Raw genomic sequence first — 23,998 nt, 5'->3', positions numbered from 1 at the left:
AGAGAAGCACAGAGGTTCCAGAGAGGAGTCCACAGGCAATGGTCACAAAGACAGATGATTTAAATTATGGGAGTTCTTTTGCAATTAAGCTGCTCTCCTAGCTCAGCTCCCTACAGCACGCACTAGACTCTGGGGTAAGGAGCAGCAAGGATTTCTTTATTTAACAGTGGTTCATTCTTCCAAACAATGAAGGGGAGCCTATAGTCCTTAGTAAAAATGACAGGGATTTGGGCATAATGGCAAATGCAAACTTAACATCATAAAACTTTTCCTCTAATTTTGGGTCCTTGCCGCTTTCCTGTGTCCACTGTGTGGTACAGACTGTGGCTTTATTACCATCTCCAACAATGAGAACAGGGCCTGGAAAACACAGTCACAGAAAAGGATATTGCTATGGGCCAAAGGTCATTCCACCAAAATGCCTATGCTCAAATCCCAGCCTCTAGTACCTCAGAAGGTAACTGTATTTGGAGATAAATTATTTGAAGTGGTGATTAAGTTAAAATGTGGCTGAAGGGTCGGGACCTAATCCAATATGACTGGTGTCCTTATAAGAAGAGAACAGGGATGCAAAGGCAGAGTAAAGGCCTTGTGAGGGCACGGTGAGAAGCTGGCCATCTGCACACAAAGGAGACAGGCCTCAAAAAAAACCCAGACCTGCTGACACCATTATCTTGGACTTCTAGCCTCCAGAACTGTGGAAAAATTAATTCTCATTGTTTAAGCCAACCTGTACAAGGTGCTTCATTATGGTAAGCCTAGCAAACTAACGTAGATGTAAGTAAATATCTGGGTTTCATTATGAAATAGTATTTCTAAATTCTAAAACCTGGTAATTATTGCTTTAAGCTCAAATCCCTACACCTTTATTGATTAGTTCTTGTGTTTGTTTTGGACACTGTATATGCCACGTTATGTTTGTATTGTATTTACACTAATTCACAATAGATATAATTCTGCTATTCTAAGATTCTCCCAATTTCGTGTTCTAAATATAACTGTATATTTTAGGAATTGTGTTTTAGGAAGTAAGATATTTGGATCTGAAATCCCACAAACTGGCCCAGCATATTCAGCCCAACACTCTACATCTTTCTACCAGATATGTTTGGGCTGATTATTCAGCACGTCAAATGTTTCAAACATCTGATCTTTACGAGATTAAATACTCTTGCAGTAAAAATAGGTTTCAGTAAAAATGTCTTAACTTTTTTCTTTAAAAAACAGAAGAAATATAATTAAAATGAGCTTCAAGAAAATGTAATAGAGCGATTCTTATGTTTCCTTTCTGATACGATAAACACAAATAATGAGCATGAGCTTTAAAAATCTTTTTCACGTAACAATCTAAATATTATTTATAAGTAATACAAAAATAGCCTGCCATGTCAACTCTTAAAGTTAAATACTGTATTTGCTTCATATTCATGTATTTTGTGAACTGTTTTACCTTTTTCTTTTCTCTTTATACCTCAGGTGCACAAACATAAAATCTGATGAAGGCTTTTCTGCAAACCAGAGAGAGACTAGGAAAAAATGAAGAGCAGGGTCTTCCCAAACTCTGTCTTTCTGTGGTTTAAGCAGACAGTTGTAGCCTACTCAGTTATCTGGCTTTAAGTTTCCAGCTGACCCACCAGCAAAACCAGCTCTACATAAAGTCATGAAGATTTTTAATGGGCTAGGTCCTGTTTTCCAGTCTTCCCTGCCTTGTCTGCTTTCTGCACTCCCACTACCTTTATTCAGAACCTCTAGTGGAGCATCCCATCCAGACCTTCCAGTTTCAAAGGATGCATCCTGACTTCTATGGACTGCCAAGGTAAATTCTAATTCTGCCCATTTCTCCTCTGCACTCAGTATTCTGCCCTGTATCACTTTCCTTATGGTCTATAAGGAGTCTTCCAAGGTATTCCCAACCTAATCTCACAAATAACGTACACCAATATGAGAAGAGAGGCCTATCCTTCCCAGGGAAGTGAAGAGAGTCATGAGGTTTTCAATTCAAATACAAAAAAAGTGCCACAAAAATCTGAAGGAAGTCTTTTGGATTTGTAATCGAGGGACCTCGGGTCAAGTCCAAAGGCCACAATAATTCACGAGTGGGAATGAGACAGTAATTTAACTCTACTACAACTCAGTTGCTTCAATCTATTAAATGGAAGAAATAACAAATTCACATGAACACTGTAGGATTTTGCATGAAGTATATGAGAGTATCTGTAAACTATAAAGTGATCAAAAAATATAAGTGATTTTCATTTTACGGCAATGATTAACTACCAGGGAAGATATTTAATTAAAGATCCCTCAGTACATTCTGTAATCGTGCCTACTTCACTTTTTCTAACAACAGGACTGCCAACAAATTTAATAGAAGAGGGCAAGCATATTTTTCAAAATCATGCCTTCACTCAATCATTGACCCATTCATTCAAAAAAAAAAAAGAGTGAATGCCAGGCAGAGGGGATACAAGAGTGACCAAGATAGAGATGGTTCCTGCCCTCATGGGGTTTACATTCTGTCTATGGCCCAAAATAGCTAGAAAATGTGGAAACATGGCAAGCACAGCAGGACAGCGTCACTCTTACTGAAATGGGCGTCATCTTTGTTTTTTACTGAATCAAGGGAGGCCATATGCTATCTGATTAGCTTCCATAAATCAGCCTGTAAAACCAGGATAAACTTATGCCATATGACCTGCTTCATCATTATCAACCAGCATACAACAACGTAGTCCAGGTGTGACCCAGGATTTTCAGAACAGGTCTAACGGAGTACTTTTGCCCTCGGAAAAGTAGGATATTTACTCGGCATTCAAGTGATATGTTAGCTCTTTGATAATAACAGCTAACACGCACAGCTCACTAGGCCCTAGCAACTATTTTAAGCAGATGACATTGTTATTTAACCATTGCAATTCCACACAGGAGGTACTATTATTATGGTGCTATTTTATAGATGATGAAGATAAGGCATAGAGGAGTTTAGAAACTTATCTTAGGTCTATTTTCTGATGTGCCCAGGATTCAAATCCAGACAGTCTGATTATACAGTCCTATCTATACCCACTGTGCTCTTCGTCTTTATACATTCCTCTCAATAGAGAGATAAATGGTTATAATATACAAAAGGTGAGAAGCTCAACATAACCACGGTCACTCTGAAACATTCAAAAGCACTTGGTACCCCCAAAAGCACTATTCACACAGGCCTGATGGGACTGGTGGCCCCAAGGAGTATGCAGTGCACGGACACCATAATCCCACACAGTAACCCTTTATGTCCATCATGAAGCAAACTTTCTTTCTCAGAGCCTTTCTCATGCTTCTTCTCCACCAAGGAAGGTCCTGTGCCCTCCTGTCTTCTCTCAGCATGCACAAACCCACTCATCATTCAGGCCCAACGCACCCTCCCTGAAGCCTTTCTGGGGTCTCCCAGTTCCCTCACAGATCTATATATCTCTTCTATGAACACCTACTTTATGTTCAGTTTGCTTTGGGGGCCCTTTGAACTATAGTTTATCATTTGGTGGCATAACGTTTTATGTTTTACCAAGCACATATATTTACTCAGCTATATGTAAATTTATCAAGAACAGAAAACGGTTTTGACTCTGTCTCCTGCACTCCCCCATACACAGACACACACACACACACACATTCTACACCTCATCCAGTACTAAAAGTTCAACAAATACTGTTTGGATAGTTGGCGAAGTAATTGATTATTCTATTGAATAAATATTCACCTCAACTTAAATAGCTTCCAAGATTTTCTCCACTTAGACATGGATGCTCACACACTGTGTCAGACAGTGAGGTAATGGACTGAGGAAGAAAATAAAAAAAGTTTTCACTGGGAAATTACCCAAAATATAAAAATCACAAGAAATGGAAATATATAAGGATTCAACCTAAAACGTTTTAAAGGGAGAACTGGCTAACGGGAAAAGAAAGTAGTTTTATACTTTTATCATTAAAGTACCTTCTCGGGATCTGAAAATCAAATGCTTCTCTCCATCAGTTCTGTCATTTTCCTTCTGAAGATATTATATTTATCTCCCACATTTCAAGGATATCTTAAAATTTACATGGCTTGCACCTTCTTTTTTACTTCTTCCTTCTACTAACACACATACATACGCACACACACACCCATGTATACCGACTTCTCTCTCTCCCCCAACAACAACAACAACAAAATCACCATTTGACTGGATTACTAGTTCTGAGTCATCAAAACAGCTCAAGACAACTTTGTTCATTAACTCGGGCTCCCTCTGCTGGGTCTGCAGTAGTAAAACATACAACTCTGTAGAACTGGAGGTTATGGAACTCATTCCCCACAGAATTTCTTGTTTTAACTAAGAGTAAACTTGGTATCCAACAAAATACAACCATTTGAAAACAGAAACGATTCAGGACTTAGATAAACTAGTAACAATAAATCAAGACAAGTGGGTTTTTAAAAACTGCTACACAAATCAGTGGTTTTGCCCCTGCTTATGTTCATTTGTAGTAGAGTGGTGGAATTCAGCACGGGATCTCCAAGACTGCAGATATGACGACATAAAACTGCGCAGAAGAAAACAATCTCAAGAAATAAGACCTGGATTATGTATATGTTTGTCAGAAGCAGATGCACAGAAATATGACTACAGGTCCTGTAAAGTCTCTAAATAAGGCCCCTAAGTAAAAAAAAAAAAAAAAAAAAAAGCTAGGTAGTATTACAGAAGTGTTAACACATCAAAGGCTATTGAGAACATCACTGAAATATCCTAGCCAACCTAATGCATAGAGTATACTGAGCCTACAAAGTTACATACACACACACACACAAAAAAAATCCCTCTAAAATCACAAAGTGCATTCACACTTACTAAAGACAATAAAAATGTAACACACACACCAAAATGGAAATGGTAGATACTGATTCTTGTTACAAGGGAATATTGTCATTAAATTAATTTGGCACTACTTATAAAAGAAATGGTTAAACTGACCTAAAACAAACTAGCAGACCAGGTAAGAGAGTCAAAACAGATCTAAGACCTTTAAAAATATGGAAAATACTGGCTGCGATATTTTTTCCCCCTTATTATAGATGAGTACTGTGCAATAAATACCTTAAATCGGTACCAGGATGGTCTTGGAATATCATCAGATACTCAAGGAATTGGCTATTCTACAGCCTAGGAACTCAGGACCTGAGCTTTTCTCTCCAGAGTCCATCACAGGTCTTGGCAGGATCCCAGGTTACTAGTGTCGCTCAAGTTACTACTTTGCCCACAGCTCTTCCTGTGTTGCCAGTTGTTCCTTCTCCATTGCCAAATAAACAGCTGCTATAAAGGGTTAACCAAGACTCTAGCCCATGACAAGCTACTTAAAAATGCCCAGTGCAAAATGAAAATGCTGGTCCCCTTATTCAAAATGCATTAACAATTCCAAGCTGGTTAACAGCAGGACACCAACCAAGTAAATCATCATAAGCACAGCCCTTCTAAGTATGGGGCCTTGTGGGACTGCTTTAGGGAGGCACCCTCACCAATTCACTTGACTTACCAGTTTTTAGTCTGAGAATATCTTATGGAATACATTTGAATGAAGTACCACATTTGAATGGCAAGATAAAGCATGGGCTCCCATGCACATGCATGCACTAGCTTTATCATGGCTCCTATACCAGATGTGGTCCTGGTGTTAGCCTTTATTTTGCTCTAAAGGTGTATCTCTGTTCCATCACATGTGCCCGTGAAGCTAGCCCTAGTTAGCTGGAGGTCAGCAATGATAATGCCTTCATGGGCCTTTCATCCCCAACATTCACACAGATGTCAAACTCATCTTACTATCCTCAAAGAATTTCCTTTGCAGGAGAGAAGGTTTCTTTACTGAAACAAACATGGGGCTCTCTAGTTCCCAAAATGCATACCTGTTCATAGGGCATTTTTTTTTGTTCTGCTTATCCAAATTTGGTTTTGTAGACAGAGCATCTGTTGAGAGAATCCCAGATAACTTATGTACATTTTTTTCTTTCCATTCCTGTGAGGATCATACAATTTAAATGGTTAAAAACGCAGCCTCCAGAATCAAACTGCCTGGGTTCAAATCCTATCTCCACTGCTGACCATCTGTGTGCTTCGAACAAGTTAAATAACCTTTCTCAATCTGTTTCCAACAGCAAATACTAATTTATACTTCATAGGATTGCTTACTAGGATATAATGAGGCATTATTTATAATGAGTTTGACTCAGTGCTTGGCACATAATAAATGATAAAATTTTTCAACTGTGTTAGTATCTGGATCATGGAAAGACAGCTGGTTGCCCATGAGCCTGCACTTAAAATTCAGTTGTGCTTCATGTGGTTTAATGGATTGTCTTATACAAAATAACTTTTGGTATAGCCCCTGTGTTCTCTAGATTTTTAAAGGTCTTCATTTATTCATTTATTTCATAAACATATATTGATTCTCTACTCTGTGATAAGCACTGTGGTGGACATTAGGGATGTAAAGATTGACAAGATTAAATTTCTGCTTTAAAGGAGCTCACCACCAGACACTTAAATGGATAATTTTAATATAATGTGCTAAGTGCAACTACTGGGAGGCAAATCTCCAAGGATCTCCTCTGTTTCTGCATTTGCTGAGCAAAGGCATTGCCAGATATTTTGTTCCATACCAGCTGTTTAGGAATGTCTGTATACCAAATAGCCTTTGAAAATAAACTATCTCTCTCCAGGGCAGAGGGTAGATCTATCTATTTCCTGATCAGAACAACAAAGGTAAAGTGTTCTTCCCGGGCAAAGCTGGGGCAGGTTTGCTAGCAGACCCCTTTGAAAGACTGAAATTTCCAATGCTGGGAGTCCTCAGTTGTGCCACAACCCACTGTGTGTGTACAGAGGGGAAAGCGGATGTTCTACGCAGAGGAAATCGAGGTATGAAACAGCCTCGTATGGATGCATCGATATAGAAATGCAGTCATGCCAACAGTAAGGTATGAGACAGGAAGGGGGGAAGAGAAGGCTAGAGAGCAATGTGAGGGCAGAACCTGGGAAGACTTCATGTGCTATGTATAAACTTATTTCATAAATACTGTTCATCTAACAATTTTTCATCATTATGGCTCTTAAAAAGTTATGCCATTTTTTTAGCAAATTTTTCTAATAGAGCAGCTTTTTTTTCTCCAAAATCCACTAAGTACACTGGAAGATATGAAATATTGACATTACTGCTTTAGGGAGGCACCCTCACCAACTTACTTGACTTAGCAGTTTCTGGTCTGAGAGTATCTTACAGAATACATTTGAATTAAGTACCATATTTGAATGGCAAGATAAAGCATGGGCTTCCACGCACATACACACACTAGCTTTATCCTGGCTCCAGTACCAGATGTGGTCCCGGGGTTAGCCTTTGTTTTGCTCTAAAGGTGTTTCTCTGTTGCATCACTTATAAAGTGAAGCTTGACTACAAGCATAAGGACAAAATGGTTGAAGAATAGGGAAGAAAATGAGAAAGAGACCGCACCTTCCAAAGAAAGATTCCCTTGCCCTATTCCACCATGATATGCCACCTACTCCCAAGTCTTTTCTTTCTCCTTTGGCAAGTATAATATAGCGGCATTTTATATACAGATAGGATTTACTGACCTTCAAATTATTATTTTCATTGTTGAATTAGTATCTTTTTCTATCTGTGAAAACTGTGTAGGTATCTTAAGTTGGAATGGAACTCACTCTGAACTGTTCATATTAAAATTAAGCGTCTTTTTTTTTTTACTTCTAGTTTTTCACTTAGCAATAGGTTTTTCAAAACTGAGTTAAAGCCATTAAATAAGAGTGTACTTTTCAATTTCGTGGAAGGGTCTGAGGAGACAATGCATGTCTTAAGGAGACGAGCGCAGCATGGCAGTTATGACCCAGTGCTCCCAAGTCAGAATACTGGGGTTAAAATTCGGCTCTGCCAATGCTAGGTGTGTCACGTACAGCAAGTTTCTTCTCGTGCCTTAGTTTTCTTGTCTGTACAATAAAGGTAAAAATAGTTCTGATATCACATTGTTGTGAAAATCAAAAGATTTACTGGATATTGAGTACTTAGAAGAATACCAAGTACATAGTATGTACTCAGTTAAATGTTAATCTGTTAATATTACTACTCCCATCATCTACATGGTTTCTGAGAATCATGCTGACAGCACATTGGAGAATACATCTATAGGTATCAAAACTGGCAAGAGAGAAATCCAAGGAAGGCACAATCAAGGCAAGAAAAACAGGCATAGAGTAAGAAGTCAGAGTATGGTAGAAAATAATGCCTTCTATTTTTGAACATGTTGAGATTAAGGGGCCTGACGCCATTCTTTTTTCTTCTATCTCAGCAGTTTGTTTGTTCAACCAATTTTATTACTCTCTTCTAGGACAAAACAAAAATATTTAACAGTTGAATTAGGATTACGCTTTGAAACAGAAACAGCAGAATATATAGGCTCAAGAATTTTCATTGTTTATTCAATGTTAATCTATTCAGAGAAATAGCCCTGGAAGCTACATGCTTGTTATTGTTAACATGTGACAAAATCAGTGCACTGAGTTTGCACTCAGATAATTCATTTCTTTGGAAACTCAGAGGCTGCAAAACAAACCTAAATTAAGCTTGGGCTCAACCCTGCACTTCCCAAGGCTCATTACTCAACATAGCTGAGAGTTCAAAGAATCTAACAGAAAGGGTTAAAAACAAACAAATCCAGATTTAAAAAACAATAGATCATCACAGGCATAGGTGACTGATTTCATTCCCTTCATGCTTTATCCTCTTTTACCATTTAGAGCACATTATCACTCACACTAACTCTCCCCACTGCTCCTCAGTACTCAGCATTCTCAATACTCTGCCCTCCACCTCTCTCCTCCCTGACCCCAGTACCTCCTCCCATGGTTGCACAATGGGGCAGGAATTATTCCTGACTCATGTTTATATCCCTTCTTCCCAGAAGAGTAGGGCACATTTTAGGTGTTTAATGTGTGCTCAGGAAAAAAGGAATCATTGTGCTCAGGAAAAAAGGAATCATTGATTACATAGACCCTCTTACTAATGATAAGCTACATAATCACCTCATAACTCAAAGAGTGGTTCAGAAGATAAGATTAGGGTCTCACAATAGGTGGTTTCTATTATTTAAGTCTCTCTAGTTGTAAATACCATACATTATATCTGAATCCATGTGTGCAAGAAGTTACCACACATAAAATTAATTTCAGTCTCATGCTTTAAACTTTTATTATTTTCCAAATAATTCAGTAAATGACATCGTAAAAAGTTCTACCTTATTTACTGTGCTAGTCCCAGAATATGAATGAGATAGTCCGCAATAAATACTTGATTCAATGACTAATAAATAGATTCCTTTGTTTTTCTACCCAGCAGCATTTTCCATTTTCTCGGATTGTGCACACAAACTCTATCCAAGTGGTAAAAGGATTTTTCTTCTTTCTTATGTTCCCCCAGGAGGGTTCAGATAAAAACATGGGTTACTGCAACAGCTGTGTTGATAGAAGGAGTCTTCCAAGACCATGTCACCTATTATTTTTTAGGTCTGTTTAAAACACATCAACAAAGATCAAGTCATATTTCCATTCTGTGCAATGCAAAAGGAATCCTCTCTATAAGAAATAGCAATTCTAACTCAAATAACTGTTATGACAGGAGAATTAATTGAGCCTCTTCTGATCATTGTTCCATAGCATACCATCTTTATCTGTCTAACGACCAGGAATCTTCATAAACCAACATTTCTACACTTCGCCGATACAGTGGGAATTGGTGTTCATAAAGACACTGAAGCACTAGAAGATGCTAAATCATCATCTAAATCAGCAAAATGCTTGCTGTCATCTTGTAGTTTAGCTGAATTTTGCTCAATCTTAAAATGATAAAGTACTAACCTACAGAACAGAGTTGCTCAAACATTTAGGAATGCCTATAATTATTGAGTCACTATGTTGTATGTCTGAAATCAATATATCAACTTTATTCCAATAAAAAAAATAAAATACTATACTCCATTTCTGAACCATCCTGGATGAAGAGAAGCCTGTATGCTATGCTTCAGTAACACTCCATTAACCAGCATATTTGATTATCCCATCAATCCCATTTCCTTGTTATAACAGATGATAAACATAAATCCCAAGTGTTTACTCTGTTCGAGAACTTTCTTACTTTTTAGCAGGTATTTTTAACAGTAAATTAGAAGAGAAGCAGAAATTCTAGTAAACCGCGTTCATTGTCCCAAGTAAACGGGGCACCTGAGAGACAATATTTACAACCACATGTAGCCTGGTATATAATGGCCCCCTTTCCCTTTTTTTTTTTTTTTTTTTTTTTTTGCAAAGCAGAGCAAGCTGTATTTGAATACACTCCAAGGGAGGAGCAGACCAGAGTCAAAGCAGACAAAGGTCCTCTTAGCATTTTTTGTTTTTACTCTCCATAAACAAGGTAACTCCTATCTTTCCAACCAGCATCAGGAATCCTTCAGAGTTCCTCCTGCTGTTACTGCAACTTACATGAAGGAGGAAAAACATTTTTAACTCAAAACTGAAGGGACAAAAATGAAACAATTCAAGGAGGTAAGGAATGTATGACCACAGAAATGAAATGTGTAAATAAAGTAAGACCACTTCATGGTATTTTTACTGGCTAACCCATTCCCCAGGTATATACTTGGTAGGAAAATGAACAAAAGTTATAGTTTCTTACTATTTAAATTTAGAAAGGCATTATTTACATATGCTCCTCACGGGGCTGACATTTCCTGAGCACCCACTAAGTGGCAGGCGCTGTGCCAGGGATTTACAGACACTCAGAGTGTATCCACATGCTCCACATGAATAGTCTTCTCTAAGTGGCACTTGAAATCCACTGACCCACATTTGGTATGTCTTAATCGTTCAGATTTTCAAACAACATGTTTTCTTTGAGAGGGATGTAATCTGTAAGCAAGGTCAAGAAAGGGAAAAGAGAAGAGAGAGAAAATGATGTGTTTGGTAACATTTACTTAACAGTAAAAATCTTTTTCTAAGCAAGAACGTGACAATCATGTCAGCAGTTAGCAAAAAGAAAACCTGACAAGTGATAAGCATCAACAAATTGCTTAACAAAATGTTAGCGACTGATTACCATGTTCATGTGAAACCAAAAACGCCAACTGACATAAAATAGCATGTTAAAACGGGAAACCTCACTAATGAAAAGGGACACGGCTGTACGTACCTCCTCGGCTTTTGTGGACAGAATGTCACATAAGAAACAATACAAAAACATATATTGCAGTTCACTAGAGGAGCTAGAAATTTACGGCACAAAAGTAAAAAAATGTCAGAGCTGGTTCTCTGCTAAGTAATTACAAAATAAACAGATCACCCACCATCCCTTCCATTGTAAAGACTCTTTGGGGGGCATCCACAGAGGGAGAAAGAAAAAAGAGGCAACATTTGTACTTCCTCTAAGCACTTAAGCCCACTTAACAGCGAGTTGTTAGTTCCTACATATGTAGAGGAGGTCGGGAATATAAATAAATCAATTACTTTACAGAAACTTAGAAGTGAGGAGCTTTGTGAGTGTTACCTAGTTACACCCTACAAACTTCTGTAAAATCAAATGACTTTCCACAGTGCTCCTGGATCACCCCAGCGTGTACGTGGGGGCACTGCGCCAGAAACATTACAACCAAGGCAAGAGGAACCCCTTCTTGGCTTATAATTTAATTCAAAGCAACAAACCAGAGATTCACTTATGTGTGAATTTTGTAGCAGTAGAAAAAAAATTCATTCCCATTCTGTGAAATGACTATTTCCAAATGTGCTTTGCAAGCCCTGCTTTAAAGGAATCCGATGTGTTGTATAACTCCAGTCTGAGTTACTATCTCAACTCTTCAGCTCATTAAATGAATCAAGCCACTGGACTCCAGTTTTGTACTGCCTGTCTTCCTCTTCCATCCTTTCATTTTTCTCTATGGTGGTTCTTTTACTGGGAATTAGTATTTCAGTCATTCCTTTACCCAACTTGATGGCCAAGTTAGGCTTTATGTCAGAGAAGCCTGCTACGTGCTAGAAGTGTATATTTCATTCGCAACACTAAAATGGAAAATGGTGGGTTAAAGCAATGAACAAATGAGAGATGCCTGCACCAAACTGGATTAGGTCAAAAGCAAGAATCTAAAATACACATTATCAATGTAGATAAAACTTTCAACATGAACTAATATGTGCATCACGTTTCATCCCAGATGAACTTGCTTTTTAAAATAAACAATTTGGGCCTATATTCACAACAAGAAGTTACCTTAATCTGGGTTTTCCCTGAGCATGCATGTGACCTGAAAAATATTAATAAACTCTAATCACTTCTCTCTTGAGAAAGGCCCACTTTTTACAATAAAATAAGTATTCAGTCAGTGTCTCTCCATTATCCATTCCACCTTTCCCCTGGTGTATACTAGCCAAGCTGTTCAGTTATTGACCACCCCCCAACTCCAGGGGTGGATTCTGATGGGTCTAAACCAGTGATTTCAACCCAATCAGATCCCAACACCATTTTATATGATAAATATTTTATTAACACCCCACTTTCATATTAAAATGAAATTCATAAATGTAATAATTATCTCCATACATAATTTCAAATATATAATTCTCAAAGTAAAACAAATTTAAAATTCATAAAACAAATGTATTTTTATTTTTTTATTGAACTATATTTGATATACATTATATTGGTTTCATGTATGCAACAGTGATTCAACAGTTATATACATTATTCAAAGCTCACCCTAACTAGTATAGTTACTCTCAACATAGACATTACAGAACTATTGACTATATTCACTATGATATACTTTCATTTCTGTGACTAATTTATATTATGATTGAGATTTTGTTCCCCTTTATTCCCCTCACCCTCCTCACCCACCCATCCCATCCCCTCCCCTATGGTAACCACCAGTCACTTCTCAGTATCTAAGAGTCTATTTCTGTTTTATTTTGTTTTTAGGTTTCACAAATAAGTGAAATCATATGGTACTTGTCTTTTTCCTCCTGGCTTATTTCACTTAGCATAATAGCCTTCAGGTCCATCCATGTTGTTGCAAATGGCAGGATTTCTTTCTTTTTATGGCTGAATAGTATTCCACTGTGTATATGTACCACATCTTCTTTATCCACTCATCTACTGATGGACACTTTTGTTGCTTCCGTATCTTGGCTGTTGTAAATAATGTGGCAATAAACATAGGAGTGCATATATCTTTTCAAATCAGGGGCTTTGTTTTCTTCCAAGTAAATTCCTAGAAGTGGAATTACTGGGTCATACAGTATTTCTATTTTTTGTTTTCTGAGGAATCTCCCTACTGTTTTCTACAGTGGTTGCACCAATTTCCATTTCCACCAACAGCATAGGAGGGTTCCCATTTTTCCTCATCCTCGCCAACCCTCGTTATTTCTTGTCTTTTGGATAGTGGCCATTCTAACTGGGGTAAGGTGATATCTCATTGTGGTCTTGATTTGCATTTCTCTGATGATTAGTGATGTGAAAACAAATGCATTTCAACAGGTAAATACTCAGGCATGACAATATAGTCAAATGGAACCACCATGAATTCAGACACCAAAAAATGCAGGTGATACGGCATATTGCACAGGCTACTCAAAAACCAGAAGATCTGGTTTTACCCAACTGTGAAGTGATTTCTTCAAATGGGTAAACACATTGTGGAAAAATTCTGAATAAAGTACAACAATGTCACAAGACACTCAATAGCTACATTTCTGGAAAATTCAGTGTATGATAAAACAAAGCCCCATTTGTGTTTAAATACGGAACAGCTAAGTTCTGATTTCTGATGATTATATAAGAATTTTCACCTACACATTGTCCAGAAGGATATCCAAAAGGTATGCAGAAAGTGGAACAATTCTTTGTGGTACAGGCCTGTTCTATGTCTTGAAGTATTTCTGGCTTTCCCAGCCCTCATCCACTAATGTCAGTTTTGACCCCCACCTTCCTTCACTGTGATAATGTAACACTCCTAAGTTGCCATACGCACACACACTCAAGAGTCGATATCACTCCCATGCTTCCCATTAAGAATCACTGGGAATATCCTTACCACAATTAGTTCAGGAATAATACAGAACCCAGGCCTAAGCCAGTCAGAATGAATACTACCCAGGTCCCATCAGGATCAGTCAATGCAATCAGCACAAAGCTCAGGATTTATGATGGAAATTTCAGAACCCTTTCTTCTTTTGAACAGTGTGGCATGTGGACACAAAATCTGGAACTGGGCAAAGCTGAATCATAGAAGAGGAAAAAACTAAGAGAAGGGCAGAAAAAATTAGAGATAGAGATTTACTCAACTACCCTAGAAGCCTTATTTCAATTACATAAGCAAATTATTTCTCTTTAACTCATAAACTACATTAATCTTTATTTTGCTAATTCTTACAAAAGGAAGTTCTCATGTCTTCTCCGCGCCCTCCAAGGATGCAGTAAGACTCAGGGAAAGAGCAAAACATAGCCCATGAAGGCAAGGATCTTGAACATCTGATATAGTATCGTGTCCTTTGGAGTATAGCATAGTGCCTGGCTGCCAATAAATACTACTTGGTTAAATGAATAAACAAACAACATGGGCTTGGACAAACATGGAATATACAGACGCACCATCTTTGCTGCTTTTCCATTTACCATCTGGGATAACCCTGGGCAAATAGCCTCCAGATGACTTACTCAGAAAACCGAGGAGAGAGTATTACCTGCTCACACATTCATCTTCATCTAACAATACTTTACTCCTAGATTATTACGCGTTAGCCACACTAGCCTCCTTGCAAAGCCTCAAACATCCCACTCCCTTTCCTGAGTCACGGCCTTTACAGAGATGGTCTCTTCTTTTGGAATGTTCTTTCTCTTCCCCTTCGTATGTTAGCTTTTCCTGGCCCATCATGATTCAGTGCCTCACTTGCTGACCAAGTCATCCCTGACAACCCTGGAGCCACGCCCACACTGTTATTACATACCATTAATTTAATTGCACTTATCACAATCTAAACTAATTTTGATTTTGATTTGTTTCCTTATTTATTGAGGGTCTCATTCACTAGAAAGAACATTTGATGAGAGCAGGCATAATTGTCAAATGAGTGGTCCCCACCTCTCCAGCTCACCTCATACCACTCCAACTCTACAGTCCGTAGCTATCTTGACTTAATTTCCTCAGATGTGCTTTGCACTTGCTATTCCTCCTGCTAAAAGTCGTCTTCCATCCCAGCCTTGAAATACTACCTACCCCCTACTGATTCTACTGCCCTTCACCTGATTTCTACAGTTCTATTAGGTCTTAACATCATTCTTTCCAAAAGGCCTTCTCTGGCCCCAAATACTAAGACCCCTACTGTCCACTGCAATAATGCCATATAATAATACTAATTGCAAATACTATAATAATCATTAATGTTCTCTTTTCCCTGGTAAACTATAAATCCTGTGGAAATAAGGGCTTTATCTTGGCCACAACTAAAGGTACATAGTAGGTACTTGGCAAATAAGACTGGTACCTAGATCTGACGTTGTAAGCTAGAGCCTATTGCAAAAAAGAGCCAGTTGATTTGGAGATTTTTTCCAAATGACCCAAGCTAAGCCACATTCTTGGCAAAACCTGACTCTTCTAACAATATGAAGCAACATGCCTGTTCTGAAGGACTGGATAGTTCAATAAATTGCTCAGCACTCCAGTGACAGGCATCATAAGATTGCTGTCAGATTTATGATTTGGAAACTCAAACTGCTCAACAAAAGTAAAAAATCTCTTCACCACAAGGTTATAGATCCAGCAGAGTGTTACCACTACAAGGTGAGAAAGATTTCAAAAATTCATCACAGTTATAAAGCAAAGGGTTATTTGAAAATGAGAATAAACATGTAAGAAAAAAACAGGTAATGAAAAATAGATTTTATATATCATGATAAAACCACTAAATTAAACAAGAAAATAAGCTCTCCTTTTAAGAAGCAAATATAGCAGCTGACTTTCCATCTCTGAATTATTCCACTTATGGATATCATCAGCTCAACTGCAATAGTAACAAAGCTGGCATTATTCAATAAAGTGAAAAAAATCACATAAAGTACTATTAGAAAAGCTTATCATTTGACTGGTAAGTAGCTAGTTAAAGAATAAGGATTTACTTATTCTGTGATGTGAACTAATAAACAATGTAAATCTCAGGAGAAATTATGTATGTATAGAAGGACCGCATGCCTTCTTCACCCTGATTGACTTTTGTCTGTTTTCTGGGCAACTCCAGAGAGGAAGGCTCTTTCTCATGCCAGAGGCATCATGATGAATACTGATGAGACAATATTTGATTCATTACTGCCTAATCACTTATTTTGCATGCAATTTTTCAACTCTGTAAATTCACTGGCTGGCACACAGAGCAGTGTTTGGGGTGTGATTCCTAGCTAACAGGAGAACAGGCTTTTGTTCTTACATTATAGAAATGTTTAGTAGGAGAAAAAGTTTATTCTCCTTCATCAATTCAGAATATCCAAGAATCTTAAGAGTGATTTTATTTAGTACAGTGATCCACATTGCTATGCATCATTTACTGTAAGTATGGATACAGATGAGTTAGAATTAAATCCAGATCAGAATGTGATAGTTTTCATCTCCTTTGTGATTCTCCTGTCAACCTGATAATTTTTAAAGATATCTGCTTTTTCACTCTAGAAAACAGTATCATCCCAAATTTTACAAATACAAGTTGCAGAGGACAAACCTTTTCAGAATATTACTCCCCTCTGCCCAGGTTTTAGGGGAATGTTACACAGAAAAAAATAAGCCATCCTTATAATTCACAAGAGTAAATATAAAGTATAAAGACTTCTTAAGCTTTTTCTGTAAACATCATACACCCATAGAAGTTTATAATTGGCAGCGGTTGGGGAGTCAAAAACAGAAGATATTGACAGACTGAGAAATATAAGCAACCAGAATAACATCTTCAAACCACAAAGTGTTTTGTGGTAAAATATTTGTTAAGAGAATTAGCAGGAGGAGGCAACAATTCCTCTTTCCTGTGGGGAGGGGAGGTACTTAGAACACAGCCATTGGCCAAACAAGCTTTATAGAACAGAGGTTGGTAATATTTTGGGGTGCATGGGCCTCTTTGAAAATCTTATAATCTTCTATTTGTTATTCTTATTTTTCTTATATACACAAAATTTTTATAAGATTTGAGAGGATTCCCTGAGCCCCTTAAGTCTATCCTTGGAAACCCTCCACCATCCCCCAGTAGAAGCCTCTGCTTTGGAGAGAATCCTCACCTTAAACGTGGGACTGAAGCTTAATGAAAAAAAGCATTGTATCAGGAATTTGTCTTCAAGAAAGGTGTGGCTATTTGGCCACAAAAGCTCCTGTTTCTCACTCTGCCACCTCAAGGACAGATGTACTAGGAAGTGCCCTGCACAGGTCCTGTCCAAAGGGTCAAAGGAACATATTTATAGTTTATGGGCAAATAAGCCGTGATCTATTGAGTTTACAGTGTAAATGACCATATTTAAACTAGTGAAGAATTGAAGGAAACTAATACTTATGAAGCACTTAGGTGTGCTCAACCCTCTACAAGTTGTTATCACTGAATCACCACATTAAATCTTCATAAGAATACTGGGAGTTAATTTGTGACAACATGGATGGACCTAGAGGATATTATGTTAAGTGAAATAAGTCAGAGAAAGACAAGAATCTTAGGATTTCACTTACCTGTGGAATCTAAAAAACAAAAACAAAACAGAAATAGACTCACAAACAGAGAGAACAGAGTGGTGGTTGCCAGAGGAGAGGGAGGTGGTGAGATGGGCAAAATAGGTGAAGGGGATAAGAGGCACAAACTTCCAATTATAAAATACATTAGTCATGGGAATGAAAGTACAGCATAGGTAATATGGTCAATAATATTGTAATGACAGATGGTAACCCACAGTGGTGAGCATTTAGTAATGTAAGTAATTGTCAAATCACTAGGCTGTACCTCTGAAACCAATATAATATTGTCTATCAGAGGTTTACAAATGAAAAAAAGAACTCTATGGGTTAGTTATTATTCCCCATCTTAGTTCGTGTGAGCTGCTAAAACAGAATACCAGAGACTGGGAAGATTACAAACAACAGTTATTTCTTAGAGGCCTGGAGGCTGGAAGTCTGAGATCAAGGCACCTGAACTAACTGCAAGGCAGTTAAGTCAAGAAGCATGGACCTGATCTGGTGAGGGCCCTCTTTTTGAGGTGCCCTCTTGCTGCAGGAAGTGGCAAAGGAGCTCTCTGGAGCCTCTTTTATAAGGACAATAATCCCACCCAGGAGGGCTCTACCCTCATGACCCAATCACCTCCAAAAGGCCACACCTCCTAATGTCATCACCTTGAAGGTTTAATTTCAAAATCAGAATTCTGAGGGGACACAAGTATTCTGACTATATTGCATCCCCATTCAAAAATAATAGCTCCATGAAGTAAAGTAACTGGCCCAAGGTCACACTTTCAGTTAGGAAACTGGATTCTAACTCAGACTTCTCTATCTCCAGAACCTACATTCTCTCTATTAAATCCAATTGTCCCACAGTTAAGTTTATGGCATCATCATCCACAGTGCTTGGAATACAGTCAGAGCCCTGGGCCTATCTCTTGAAGCACATACTTTAGTCAAAAGATTCCCCACCATTTCTCACCACCTCTTCTGCAACCACCCTGGTATATGCCATCAACTAATCTTCATATGGCTTATTATAATAGCCTCCTTATCAATCTCCCAGCTCCCACCCTTGCCCCCATACATTCTATTATAAACACAGCATCCAAAGTGATCCTTTTAGAGCATTAAGTTAGATCATAGCATCACTCGTTTACACAAATTCTGCAGTAGTTCCCCAAAATAAAAAATAAAAAAACCAGCCTGCCTTACAAGAGCCTATAAAGTCCAACTCCATCAGGCTGCATCCCATCCCTGCCTCTCAGACCTCACCTGAGATCTCTGAAATCTCTCCCCAGAATCACACCAACCTAGCTACACTGACCTCCTCGATGCACCTCTTCATTTTTTTACTTCTTATTCTCTCTACCTAAAATGTTCTTCCCCAGACTCCCCATCACAAACTCCCATTCATCTAAGACTGCCTCAAATGCCCCCTCCTCTGTGAGGTCTTTCCTGACCATGCCACTTAAAGTTGCATGCCAACTCTTAGCCTGTCATTCCTTATACCCTACTGTTCTTTTTTCCCCATAATTTGTATTATCATTTGACATATCATTATTATTTATCCACTTACGTTCTGTTTTCTGCCCCTATAGAATGTAAGCTTCACAAGAGCAGGAATTTTTGCCTAATAGTTTACTATTGCAGCACTAGTTCCTAGAACAATGCCAGACATACAGGAGGTGCAAAATCAACATTTGATGGATGGATGGTCACTGGCACTTCACATCTCAGTTGACAGACCAACAGAAGATGTTGAAATCTTCTAGAGCCTACTGGGATGATAGCTGCTGGGAGGGTCGCCTTGCTACACTTACTGCATGCCAATTAAATGCAGCCTTCGGGCACAAATGCAGTTTGCAGCAACACTTGGCTTCCCCTGATACAACCAAACGTCTGCTTCACATCCTCTTTTCAGTTCAGTGCACTGTTTAAGACATCTAAAACAATGGAAACAGAAACGTTCCTTTTAATCTAAAATAATCTTTTTCAGAAGAGGTGTGGGCTTTCCATTTTAAACAGGTATGCCAACTGAAATCTGTAATTCAGTAATGAGTGCCACAAGAATTAATGGATTTCATGCCACCCAAAGAAAAAAGTATAATTTCTATATTTGCCCATGGAGAAACTAGATCTATAAATGAAGAAATCACGGTTTTATGAAGTTGTGAGAGGTAGTTAAATGGTGGAGAGCATGGCAGGGAAGACTTTCCCAAAGCTGGTTTCTTACAATACCAACCTAGGCAGAGGTCTTGTTAATCACTGGTTAAAAGGGGGGTCAAGGGAAGGTAAATAAATACAAATAAGCCAATGTGTTTTAATACTCCTGCAGAAACTAGCTGGCAGCCTGATAGTCATTAGTATAATTAGTTAGTGGTGTCCTAACCAGTGCATCCGACACTAAATTACTGAATGTCCTACCATTCTTAAGTGTTTATCACATTCATTTCCTCTATTTAGGGATCATAATTGACAAAGAAGTGGGATAAACTGAGCCATCCTACCCCAGCGTATCAGCAGTTATCCTGTAAGTTGTTCTTACAGGAAAAGCGAAATGTAGTAGTCCCCCCACCTTATCTTCACGGGAGACATTCCGAGACCCCTAGTAGACACGTGAAGCCATGGATAGTACCAAACCCTATATACAGTATGTTTTTTCCTATACTTACATACCTACAATGAAGTTTCTGAATTAGGCATAAGAGAATTAGGCAAAAGAGGCATAACAACAATAAAATAGAGCAATTATACAGTAATAGAAGTTAAGTGAATGCGGTCTCTCTCAAAACATCTCACTGTACTACACTCACTCTTCCTGTGATGATGTGAGACAATGCCTTCATGAAACAGAGCCAGCTGAATGACACAGGCATTGTGACACGGTGTCAAGCTTCTGCTAGAGCAACCTGCTGCAGGTGTGTCAGAAGGAGGATCATCAGCTTCTGGATGGCTACTGACCATAGAAAAGGAACCTGCAGATAAAGCGGAGCTACTGCACAAAATTCCGTGAGAGAATACAAAGATTGTGCCTCCTATATTATGGCTTGCACATTGGTCTAATATAAAATTAAACATAGCAATTCAAGGAATTCGTTAATATGTCTTCCCTGGGTTGGGGATTAGAGACAGAAATGTAAGCCCATGTGTGGAGCAGAGGAACAGCTTATCTAGTTAGTCTGTGTGACCAATGACGTATATCTTAGTAACAAGCATGGCTTGAAACCATAGCATGCAATAAAAGAAAAAAAAACTAAGCAAGCTACACTTTGGGGAGAGGTTTTCTTATCATTCAAAAGTCATAACATATCAGATCTGGAAGGGATCTAGCCCAATTTCCTCACTATACAGACAAGATAACTGAAGCTTACATTTGAGAAGTGACTCTCCCAAGGTCACACAATGACTGAGCCAGGACTAAAAGAAGTCTTCTAACCCCCAATCCATCATTCCACTGCAGACACTGGATAAATATTGGTTTTCCTAAAAGCAGCAGGAGAAAAGACAGATAGAGAGGACATTGCCATTTATTATTGTTTATTTGTATTTTTTAATACAAAGACTTTAGGAAGACAATACCAGAGAGGCAATGTGTAACTTACTTCCCCAGAGCCTCATGTGCTCTTGGGGAAATGTGTTTTATGAAGAGATTTGTCTTGGGAACTTGGCAAGTTTTACTGTAAATATTTTACCAGTTTCCTAGTATTTAGTTGTGGGATTAAATTTATATCCCAGCTCCCCCTGACCAATGTCTGCAGATTATAGGCATTTTTGTGAGGGCGTGCCTGAAACAGGAATGTGGCTTTCTTCATTACAGAATGCTGTGGTAGGCATTCAAAGAAAGACTTCCTCCTGCCCAATGAGAAAGAACAGACTCAGCTTTCAGCTCCTTCAGCTTCCCATCAGCTGCAGGCAACGGCCTTGCTGGAACTCAGGCCCTCTGGTACTGCCCAAATCTGGTGCCCAGACAAGGTGGGAGTCTAAGCCTAGATAGTTTGGGCAATACCAGACAACTCGGAGAGACGGTATCTGCGGCTGGGGGCGAGGCTTTGTTGGACCTACATCACAATCTGACTTCTCCTGCCACCCAAACTTGGCTACTTCTCCTTCCTTTCACAAGCATTGATCCCAAATAAGTATCTTGTACCTCCAGCTCTGTCCCAGTGTCAGCCTCCACTCAATCCAACCTACAGCAAATGTTTGTTTTCTCAGGCAGACACCCTGACCACCAGCTTTCAGCCAGCCCGGGGTGCTGCTCAGCTCATGTTCTAACGCACCTCCCCAGGGTTGATTAGGTGGGAGTGCTGTCAGAAAGAGGTGATTTCCTGCAGCAACAGGGAAATTCGAGGAACTGGATGATCAAACACTATAGGTATTGCTCATATCAGATCGAAAAGTTAGCACATGGAGTTGAGCAAAAACAGCCCTGACTGTAGAGAGAGCAGATGGGTCCCCCCCCCCCAGCGGAGTAGATACCAGGGAAGGAACCTCTGTTCGTGTCTCATTATGATCGGCTTCTCTGGGAGAGACGCTGTGCAGGGCGCTTTGCATATGCTGTCCGTTTAAATTCTCCCAACCACACTCTGCTCTGAGGTAGGTTTTTAAAAAAAAAAAAACCTGTTTTATAGTTTCTTCAGGAGTCTCAGAGTGACTACATAAATTGTTCAAGGTCACCAATGTTATTAGAGATGTCAGAAATTCCTTTACAGTGAACAAAGTTCTTCATTTCTTCATTCCCCACACAGAAGGTAGGTTTAGAGGCGGAGGCGCTAAGCATCTGTGGAGAGGGAACATTCAGACAGCGCAGCACCAGGTTCTGGGGCTCGTGTTCCTTGAAGCCTGCCCACAGACAGGGATGGGTGTTACTTTAGCTAATGGGTGTGCTTTTTCTCGGAAGCCTTTGAGGTTGTTGGTACCTCTGTGGAAGGTTCCAGTTCCTGGTGCTGTTGGATGGGGTCTCACTAGTCTCAGCCTTCAGAAGCTTTACCAGAAATCTGCACATCTGCTTCCTGCATTCAGGCTAAACCTCAGACTTGCTACTTAGGCATTCAAACAAAGCACTTTGCCTGGCCCTTTGCTACTGCAATGCTTAAATGTTAATGTATGTTGCAATTTAATGATGTTGTCTTTTTTAGTGAGCAATCTTTTGATTTGCCTTTATATTGTTACCTGGTCTTTTTTAATTTTTAAACTAACAGCAGTAAGAGGCAATGTAAGCAAAGCAACTACGAGAGACGTGCCCCCCACCAGAGGAAATGGAAGGCTTGTTTTCTATAGTGAGTTCTGCGCAGGCCTTTCCCATATCCCTCAGGGGAACTCCTAGGAAAGCCTAAACAAACACTCAAGTCAGTCAACTAAGAAAGCTTGACAGAGCCATGCTCACCGATCCTGATAACTTAGGAGAAGCAAACTAAATTTTCACAGAAATAAATTGAAACTGGCCTTCACACTACATTATTACTGTTTCTGTTTGTTATTATCAACCACTTAGCAAGTGCCCACAAATGCCAGGCTTTACATCCTACCACCAAACAAAGGAGGCATTTTCATCTGTGTGTATGCTAGCTACAGGTAGGTATTAGTTTCCCCATTTTATAAAAAAGACACTGGGGTTCATAAAGGTTAACTTTCCACTTCAGGAGCTGATAATCTCAGGGAAGGTATTTAACCATCTGAGTCAGTTCCAGCATGTGTAAAATGGGAAAAATGATAACTACTGGAGTCTGGTACAGTGCCTGGCACACACTAGACCCTCAATTAGCATTTGGTGAATAAATGACAGTCACAAGGGCTAAATGTGATCATTAGAATTAGAAATACTATATGAAAACTGACTAGGACATTCTGTGGTAAATTGTGGCTCTATTATTGTTACCCAGAGTTATATGTTGGTATGTAGGAGGCCAGAAGTTCCAACTTTGCCTCTCAGTCTCCAAATGCTCAAATTCCTTTCACTGCATTGTATCATGTTTCAGATAATGACACTGGTATATTTCCAGAACAATTTGGAGCCCAGCTGAAGATATACCACTACAAAAATTCATAACGTCTCCCATGCACAACTACCAAACATTGGTCAGTATTCCAGAACAGCTGAGAAGAAAGGAGCGTAAAATTCTACCCAAGTCAGACCTTCCAAAAATTCTTCAGTTCTACATCAAGCAAAGTTCCCTATGACATTTACTGGAAGAAGGA

General features: G+C 38.9%; 1 protein-coding gene across 2 annotated transcripts in view; it reads right to left on the bottom strand.

Moving 5' to 3' along the window:
- The window catches only part of TAFA2 (TAFA chemokine like family member 2), a 439,934-nt gene that overhangs the window by 377,417 nt on the left and 38,519 nt on the right, over positions 1-23,998 (bottom strand). The window lies entirely within an intron of this gene.

This window comes from Manis javanica, chromosome 10 (assembly GCF_040802235.1).
Source record: "Manis javanica isolate MJ-LG chromosome 10, MJ_LKY, whole genome shotgun sequence".
Lineage (NCBI taxonomy): Eukaryota > Metazoa > Chordata > Mammalia > Pholidota > Manidae > Manis > Manis javanica.
The sequence above is the reverse complement of the archived record's forward strand: the minus strand, read 5'-3'. Positions and strand labels throughout refer to the sequence as shown.